Here is a 9,880-nt window from a genome sequence, read left to right on the forward strand (position 1 = left end):
TTGTCATTATCAAGTATAGATTTATGCACAAAAGTGATTTTTTTTTGTGCTGTGTTCCTTTGCTGTAGAAGATCTGTATCCTAGAAATTAGTGTACAAGAAAGGGAAAGATCTTGGATTTATTTTACACACCTGACAACATCTCAAACAATGCTGCTTATAACTGCTATCTCTATTTCTAAATCACAAAATGTGGAAGCTATATAGCACTTAGCAATATTCCACAACCTGAATTGAAATGAATTCCCATTCAACTTAGTTTGACAGTGAGGACACCAGGAGAATGACTTATCCTTTTTCAGATAGTGTCATGGGTTCTTTAATGCCAATGTAGAGAGAGGAATATAATGCAAATGTTTTCAGTGTTTGTATGCTGGTTTCACAAAGCAGTAATTGCAACTTAGATGCTTCAAGCTGCACCAACTATGATACTTAATGCAGAAAGATAACACATTTAATTGTACAAAATGATAAAAATTAATTTAGTGCTGAGACTCCAGTACTGAATGGCAATACTTCCACTCAGTATATTATCATTCATTCCCAGACACATTTGTGAACTTGATCACAGTTGATTCAAGAAATCACATGACCAAAATCACTACTGCACAACTTATGTCATTTCCACAACATCGTGAAGATGTAGAACAAACCATCATCCGATGTGAAGTTTCACAGAAGGATGGAAGAATGTTACGAAGGCATTCTGAATCACGAACAAAAACTGGTTTACAAAGTGGGAAGAATTCTAAAGTGTTATCCATTGGGTATGAAAGTGCAAGTCAACAAGTGAGAAACACATTAACCCAGAGTCCTTGAGCAATGAGCCATCAGAGAAGTTAAGGACCGAGATTTTGAATACTGGAGAAGGGAAGGGAGAGATTCTTAATACATTGTACAGTTCCCTAATCACTGGAGGAAAGTCAATAGAATAAATTAATGAATATTAATTTTATTCTTAAGAAGTGAATGTAGTGAACTATAAAGTATGCTAACCTGTTAAATTTGCTTTTTTCTGTTCTGTTTAAATATGATTGAAGATACTGATCATGTAAGCATGTCCATGTATCAGTTTACACAATGTGGTGGGGTGGGGTTTAGAACTGAGTTTAATTTAGATAAATGTGAGGTGCTGCATTTTGGAAAGACAAATCAGGGTAGAACTTATACACTTAATAGTAAGGTCCTGGGAAGTGTTACTGAACAAGGAGATCTTGGTGTGCAGGTTCATTGCTCCTTGAAAGTGGACTTGCAGGTAGACAGGGTAGTGAAGAAGGCATTTTGTCATGCTTGCCTTAATTGGTCAGTGCATCAAGAGTAAGAGTTCGGATGTCATACTGCTGCTTTCTGATATTGGATCAGCCACATTTGGAGTACTGTGAGCAATTCTGGTCTCCCTCCTATAGGAAGGATATTATGAAACTTGAAAGGGTTCAGAAAAGATTTATGAGGATGTTGCCAGGTTCGGAGGGTTTGAGCTATGGGAGAAGGTTAAATAGTCTGGGGCTACTTTCCTGGATCATCAGAGGCTGAGGGGTGACCTTATAAAAGTTTATAAAAGCATGAGGGGCATGGATAGGATAAATAGAAAAGGTCTTTTTCCTGGGGCAGGGGAGTCCAAAACTAAAGCACATAAGTTTAAGGTGAGAGGGGAAAGATTTAAAAGGGACCTAAGAGGCAACTTGTTCACGCAAAAGGTAGTGCACGTGTGGAATGAGCTATGAGAGAAAGTGATAGAGCCTGGTACAAATACAACATTTAAAAGGCATCTGGATGGGTACATGAATAGGAAGGGTTTAGAGGGATCTGGGCCAAATATTGGCAAATGAGAGAGATTTATAAAGGCTGTCTGGTTGGCATGGACATGTTGGACTGAAGGGCCCGTTTCCATGACTCTATGAGAATAACAGGTAGACGAACTGACTTGCACGAGTGGCAAAAGTTGGATTCACACTTTCAAGGTAAGTTTCAGGTGAAATGAATAAAGAAATCTAGCCAAAGGCAAAGAAGGAAGAAATATTTTTGGTCGCAGGTGGTTGGTCACATATGTAGGTGCAGGTGAGAAGCCCTATTTGAATCTCATCATTACCAAAACATACTGGAAATAACTTTGCCTTCCCAATTCGCTTCCAATCAATCAGGAAATTCAACGCTTCAAAACCCGACAGCAAAAAGCAGGCATGTAGGTGATGATAATAAAATGTGAGGCTGGATGAACACAGCAGGCCAAGCAGCATCTCAGGAGCACAAAAGCTGACGTTTCGGGCCTAGACCCTTCATCAGAAGGGTCTAGGCCCGAAACGTCAGCTTTTGTGCTCCTGAGATGCTGCTTGGTCTGCTGTGTTCATCCAGCCTCACATTTTATTATCTTGGAATTCTCCAGCATCTGCAGTTCCCATTATCTCATGTAGGTGATGAGTTGCGTACCTTTATCTGCCTCAGGATAAGCCCTTGCTGATTAACTCTAATTTCAAAACAATTCAACTGAGGCCAACTGGGGCTCAGTCTGTGAGTCTGGTGAAGGGAATGGTCACAGGGTTGGTGGAATCAATTGGATGTTTTGATTAGGGCTTTGAAAGGTGAGGCCCAGGGAGCATATTGTCTTCTAGAAGGGGTCAAAGAACGTCAGGATGCAGGTGGCTTTTTTGGGGTGGAGTAAGGCTCAGAGGGATAGTGGGACCTCAAAGTTGAGGTGCCCCAAAAGATGCTTGTGATTCTCAGTGGTGACATTCGTTGTTGACGGACTAAGAAGGGGAGAATGGAGAGCTACAGGAACAGCAGGGGTTGGCGAGCTGGATGATGGTGGATCGAAATGCTAGGCGCTGGTCAGTCACAGGAGGGTAGGATACTTAAAAGGTCCAATGAACAATCTGAACCTTGCTGAACATGTCATACTTACTGCCAAGACTGTATCGAAGTGGAAGTGGCTGCAGCAGAAGTTGGAGGATTTTAGTTTTTGGCAGTGCAGAGTTAAGCTGGAACATCAATGCACCCTTGACAATCACAACCATGTAACTGTGAGTCATTTCTTCGCATGGTTTTCATTAATTACCTGTGCCAGGTGTACTATGTTGCTATTCCAGACCTTAAACCATGCTGGTGAACTGATGGCACAGAGTGTGGGACCCCAGATGCTCCTGGATGCTCTGCTCTGATTGAACTGCCCAAATGCCAGATCCCTGGTTCAGTGGCTTACAAGAGGGAGTATGGGCCCACACTCTGCTGATGCAGTGAGACAGTCAGTGGCAACTTGCCCCCACACTCCTCCCTCACCCCCATCCTAGGCCCCAAGAAGACCTGCACAACTGCCAATGTGGTATACTGCATCCACTGTACCCGTTGTGGCTTTCTCTACATTGGGGAAACCAGGCAGAGGCTTGGGGACCGCTTTGCAGAACACCTAGGCTCGGTTCGCAATAAACAACTGCACTTCCCAGTTGCGAACCACTTCAACTCCCCCTCCCATTCCTTAGACAACATGTCCATCCTGGACTTCCTGCAGTGCCACAACGATGCCAACCGAAAGTTGCAGGAACAGCAACTCAAATTCCACTTGGGAACCCTGCAGCCCAATGGTATCAATGTGGATTTCACAAGCTTCAAAATCTCCCCACCCACTACTGCATCCCAAAACCAGCTCAGCTCGTCCCTGCCTCTCTAACCTGCTCTTCCTCTCACCTATCCCCTCCTCCCACCTCAAGCCGCACCTCCATTTCCTACCTACTAACCTCACCCTGCCCCTTGACCTGTCCATCCTCCCCGGACTGACCTATCCCCTCCCTACCTCCCCACCTACACTCACCTCTACAGGCTCCATTCCCACCTCTTTAACTTGTCTGTCTCCTCTCCCCCTATCTTCTCCTCTATCCATCTTCAATCCACCTCCCCCTCTCTCCCTATTTATTTCAGAACCCTCTCCCCATCCCCCTTTTCTGATGAAGGGTCTAGGCCTGCAACGTCAACTTTCCTGCTCCTAAGATGCTGCTTGGCCTGCTGTGTTCATCCAGCTCCACACTTTGTTATCTCTATGAAAGAAAGTGGTCTGCATGCCCCGTAACATTAACCACAGTGTAAGACAAAGTGTATAAGAAAAATATTGGTGCTTGCCATAAGTGAATGGCAATAATCGTGGGTAATTTCAATCTGCATAATAAACTGGAAAAATCACATTGGTGATAAAAGCCTGGATGAAGAGTTCATGGAATGCTTTTGAAATAGGTTTTTAGAGCACCATGTTTTGGAACTGACTGGAGAGCAAATTATATTAGGACTTCAGTACTTCCTGCTTCCTTATAACAGGTCGTAATAGAATTGATATTGTGTAATGTGACAGGATTAATCAATCACCGCAGAGTTAAGGCACTCCTAGGTCACAACAATGTCAACATGATGGAATTTTGCAATCAGTTTGAAAGGGAAAAGTTTGAGTCTAACAGCAACTATGTGGGCATGAGTGCTTAGATGGCTGAAGTCAACTGCTAGAGGTGACTTGGAAATAAATTAATAACGACATTAAAAACAATTTCAGAATATTCAGAATAAGTATATTCCCACTATAAAGTAGAATTCTAAAGGAAGGACCACAAATAAATTATTAAAATAAATAATAAGTGATTAAATCAAGAAGTTCTGGAAATGGCTAAAATTGGGGAAAAAGCACGGAAGTGCACAAAAGTGATTGACCAATATAACAAATAACACAGAATCTAAAGAAAAAAGCAAGAAGAAGAAATTAAAGTGAGAGATAACTAATTAGAAATGTAAAAATAAATAGTAAGAGTTTCTACAAGTATTTAAAAAAAGCAAAGGGTAAGTACAATGAGTGTTGGTCCTCTGTTGGGCGAAGGTATGGAGCTGATCGATAATAATGAAATGACAGATGCAATAAACAAATGCTTTTCTTCCGTCTTCACTATACAGGATACAAAGCAATTCCAGTAGTAACTATAAATCAGCAGGTGGCTGTGAAAGAGGAACATGGTAAAATAATCACTAGGCAAGAGGTACAAAGAATGCTGATGGATCTGTGGACTGACAAATCTCTGGATCCGTATGGGCTTCATCCTAGGGTCTTCTAAGAGAGAGCTATTGAAGTAGTAGATACATTGCTGTTAATTTTCTAAAATTCCATTGATTTTGGAAATGTTCCATCACACTGGAGAATAGAAATTATAACCCCACTATTAAAGATGGAAGGGAATCATCATCAAAGAGGCTATAGCTATTCACTAAGGGGAATTCATAATAAATTGGAAGAGTCAGCATGGTTTCATTAAAGGGAAATTGTGACTAACTAATTAATTAAAGTTTTTTTAATATACACTGTGGATGAAGGGGAGCCAGTTGATACAGTATGCCTGGATCTTCTGGCAGACAATTGATAAGGTGCTGTATCAAGAGTAATTGTGGAAAGTAAACGCTCATAGTGTAGGAAGTACCTCATTAGCATGGATCAAAGATTTGACTGAAAATAGAGAGTATTCATAAAGGGATCTTTATCTGATTGGCTGGATCCCACTGGGATCTATGCTGGGGCTTCAATGTTTTACAGTTAACATTGATGACATCAGTAAGAGGAGCGAAGGCATAGTAGCTACCTTTGCACATGAAACCAAGGTAAGTAGGAACATATGTTATGAAATAGACAAAAGGAAGTTGCAGACAGATTTAGAAATGCTGAGTGAGTGGGTACGTATCTATCAGAATGAGTATAAGGAGGGAAAATGTGAAGTTGTTCATTTTCGCAGGAAGAATTATCATGACCCACCTGAATAAGTTCGATATCTAGAATTGCCTTAGCACCTCTAAGAAGGAAAATTTGGAAGCACAGGATTACACAGCAGTAACAGTTACTGCCCGAGTGTACCTCTGTGTGTTGTACCTAATTACTATAACAATCGCAGCGCAATTACAAAAAAACTAAGTAAAAACAGAACAAATTGGAAATATTCAGCAGACCAGGCTTCATCTGTGGAGAGAGGACTTCATTTCAATGGCATCCATCAGAACTGGGATATCTTAAACGTGTGATCAGAGATGGGGTCTAGGCCCGAAACGTCAGCTTTTGTGCTCCTAAGATGCTGTGTTCATCCAGCTCCACACTTCGTTATCTTAAACGTGTGCGCAGTTTCAAAGGAAATGAAAAGATCTTTTGTGTCAGAATGAAAGGCAGGATAAACAAAAGAGTTGGTGGTTCAAAGCCAAAATGATTTAAAGCCTAAACCTGCCAAGAGAAAGGTAACAAAATTGGAGCACAGGTTGCAGTCTGAAATTGTTGAACTCAATCTTAAGTCTAGAAGGCTGAAAAGTTGTTAATTAAAAGATGACATGCTGTTTTTCGGCTTCACTTAAACTTGCTTGGAACACCCCATTCAGCCAAGGACAGAGATGGCAGCTTGAGAACAGCGTTGAGAATTAAAATGACAGGTAGCTGGAAGTTCAGTGTTATGCTTATGGATTGAATTAAAGTATTCTGCAAAGTAAGCATCAAATCTGAGCTTATCACATTGTGATCAATGACCATGGAATACTAAGGCAAAGAAAAGATTTGTATATTCCTGCTTCATGTGGAGGCAGTGTTTGCTGTCTTGAACAGCAAGTAGAGAGGAGTTAAAAAGTAAGGTGTTACTTTTCTTTCCCTTAAATGGTAGGATGTTGTAGCAAGAAAAGGAGTGTTGGAGTTAATTGAGGAGTTAATCATTTCTAGCCCACCTAGATGCTCAAAGGTGAAGGGAAGAGGTGTTTGGTGGTGGCATCATGCAAGAAGTGATGGAAATGATGGAGGCTGGTGGGGTGGAATGTGAGAACAAGGGGTACCCTCTCAATGTTGTGGGAAGGAAGGGAAGGTATGACAACCGAAGTGCAGGAAATGGTATGGAGCTAGTTGTCAGCCATTTTTGGGAGGGAGTTCCCAGTTGAGGAAAAAACAAAACATATAGGGAGCACTGGAACAGAATTTGTATCATCGGAAAAGATGAGCTGAAGAACTGGAAGAATGGAATTGATGCATTCTCGGAAGTGGGAAGTGTATAAAATTGAGGCATAATGAGAATACAGTGAACCTAATGGTGAATGTTTACTGATAACTGATTTCCAATAATGGAATCAAAAGGATAGAGTTAGAAATAGACTAGGTACACATGAAAGAAGAAAACTCTGCTCAATCACTCCATACTAATCTTCCATGCCCACTCTTCAATTTGACCAAATCATCAGTCACGTGTGTTCCTCCAATACTCTTACTAAGAGCCCTCAATATACTTAATTTAAAATTCATTTTCTGTCTTTTTTGTGCCCATTCTCCTTCCCTTCACCAGCCCCTTTGTGACAGAGCCATAAACTGCCTGAGTTCTCTTGCCTTGATTTCCCTTGGTAAATCCTTCATTTCACTCTCCATCTTTAAAAGTGCATCTTAAAATGTAATCTTACAGCAAGCTTTCACACACTCCCTCTAACTCTCCCCACCCCGCACCCCCCCCCAATCACTGACATTGAATTTTTTACACCTCCTATTGAAAAACACATTGGGATATCAGAAATGCAAAATACATATAACTTTTTGTTTGCAGAAGCGTGAGTGGCCTTTTCACATTCCATACTAACCTGCATTTTTATTTTCCATTATAATAGCACAACAGGTTCTGTAAGGACATTTAGGATGGTGGTTTGCTGCTTTATGTGCTTATTAAGTGCATATTTTATATAAAATGTCAGGCTGAATAGTAAAATGCTATACTGTGGTTTTGGTTCCATGCAGTTTCTGTCACTGTTTACAATGCATCACAGAATTAAACTGGAATAAATTATTCAAAAGAATAAATAAAGTAGTAGACAACTGATGTCTAAGAACACATAAGGACATTTGTATTTCCTTTCCACTCAAAAGCTTTTCAGCAATCCCACAGAAGGCTACATAGGGCAACCTGATCTGCAGCACAATGTTAATTGTGGAATAAAGTCCATGTTCTAGATCATCTCATTAAAGTTAATGTAGAATATATCAACTACTCTCAGTGAATCAGTAATGTTCCTCCATGCAGCACAAGCTCAAATCATTGGTGGCAGTGACTGCAAACTGGCACACCTCCTGCATCTTCATTAAGGTCAGCCCCATGCATTGTTATTTAATGGAAGTAATAGATCATCGTAAACAGTGCTCATTTCTCTTTGTGCGATTTTGTAGTGGTACCTCAATAGGTGCATAATTAGGCTATGAATACTGGCGTAGAAACATTTAATAGCCGTCTAAAATTCCTTTGTCTACTTAATCCATTTATCTGCAACTGGTTAACATCACCAATAAAATAGTTGGCCAAAGAATTTTACGTGAGGACATGAAGCATTTATGCCCTTATATTTGAAGAGCTTAATTTCAAGGTGTGATGTTGACTACATTTCCAACAACAAAATGGTCTTGTTATTGAGACATAAACATACCTTCATCTACAAAGAACTTTAGCAATATGCTCTAACAGTGCCACAAAGCACCGGGGTCTTGGAGAAGTAAGTAACTGAAACTAAATTTTTGAACTAATCTATTTATTTCTAAATCACCTTTAAAAGCACTGATGTTTCTGAGAGCTTTATTTTCAACCCCCAAATATTATGCTCTGGTGTGTTTATGTGAGAGGTAATATTCACACAAGGACTAGACATATTGCAGTTGACCTCTGATATTCTATGTTCAGGCCCTGACATTGTATTTCATATTCAGCCTTCCGATATTTTAAATATGCTGACACAATACCGAAAAAGAAAATTTGAAAGTTTGGTCTCTGGAAAACGTTTGCCTCAGGAAAGGTGACTGACTGCACCATTTCCTTGCCCTGTAAGATAACCAAATGTCAGTTGCAACTGAAACCTTGTGCATCCACAAAAATCAGTCCTTCTGCATTGGCAGCCATGAATGCTTCCATGCTTTCAAAAGGGCTGTGCTTATGCAGGTTTTGGTACATGTCAAAAACTATAGTCTAGCTTCATGCCCATGCACAGTACATTGGCACAAACCAGCTTCTATACCTGAGGGCTCTTACGTGAATTACTTACCTGCTCAACAGAAACATTTCACAAAACGGGATGTTGAGTTACGAGGACAGACTGCAAAAGCTGGAAGTTTTCAGCTTTGAAAGAAGGTGAAAAAGGGCTAACGTTACTCAGATGCATAAGATGCTAAATGGTATAAAAACTGTGTAATGATGTAAGGAGAGGCATTAGTCGAGTGGTATTATTGCTGAGCTGTTAATCCAGAGACTCAGTAATGTTCTGGGGACCTGGGGTTGAATCCCACCATGGCAGATGGGTGAAGTTTGAATTCACTAAAAATCTGAGTCTAATGGCAACCATGAAACCATAGCTGATGTCATGAAAATCCTGTCTGGTTCACTAATGTCCTTTAGAGATGGATACTGCCATCTTTACCTGGTCTGGTCTCCATATGATTCCATACCCACAGCAATGCGATTGGCTCTTAACTGCCCTTGGAAATCAGGGGTGGGCAATAAATGCTGGCCAAGCCAGTGACACACTCATCCCATGAACAAACATTTTAAAAAAAGGGTAGTGAGAGTTAACTCTAGGACTGACCTTGGGAAATTCTTTACACAAAGATTGACCAACAAATCAATGAATATCGGGGAGTGAATATGAAAATCCTGGAATCATTGAATAAATAATTTAATGACGCTGTGGGGACTGCTGGGAATGTTTAAATAAAGAAGATAAGTTGATTCAAAACATTCCTCAGCCAAACCCATCTTGTGAACTTGTACTAAAAGTGAAAATCAAGTAAGTTTCTGTAACCTACCAACTGTGAGAAATTATAATTGCAAATACCCCTTCAATGTAAAGGATGCATTGTATCTTATGTAGGCTAACCGGAGTGC

This window comes from Stegostoma tigrinum, chromosome 16 (genome assembly GCF_030684315.1).
Source record: "Stegostoma tigrinum isolate sSteTig4 chromosome 16, sSteTig4.hap1, whole genome shotgun sequence".
NCBI classification, from domain to species: domain Eukaryota; kingdom Metazoa; phylum Chordata; class Chondrichthyes; order Orectolobiformes; family Stegostomatidae; genus Stegostoma; species Stegostoma tigrinum.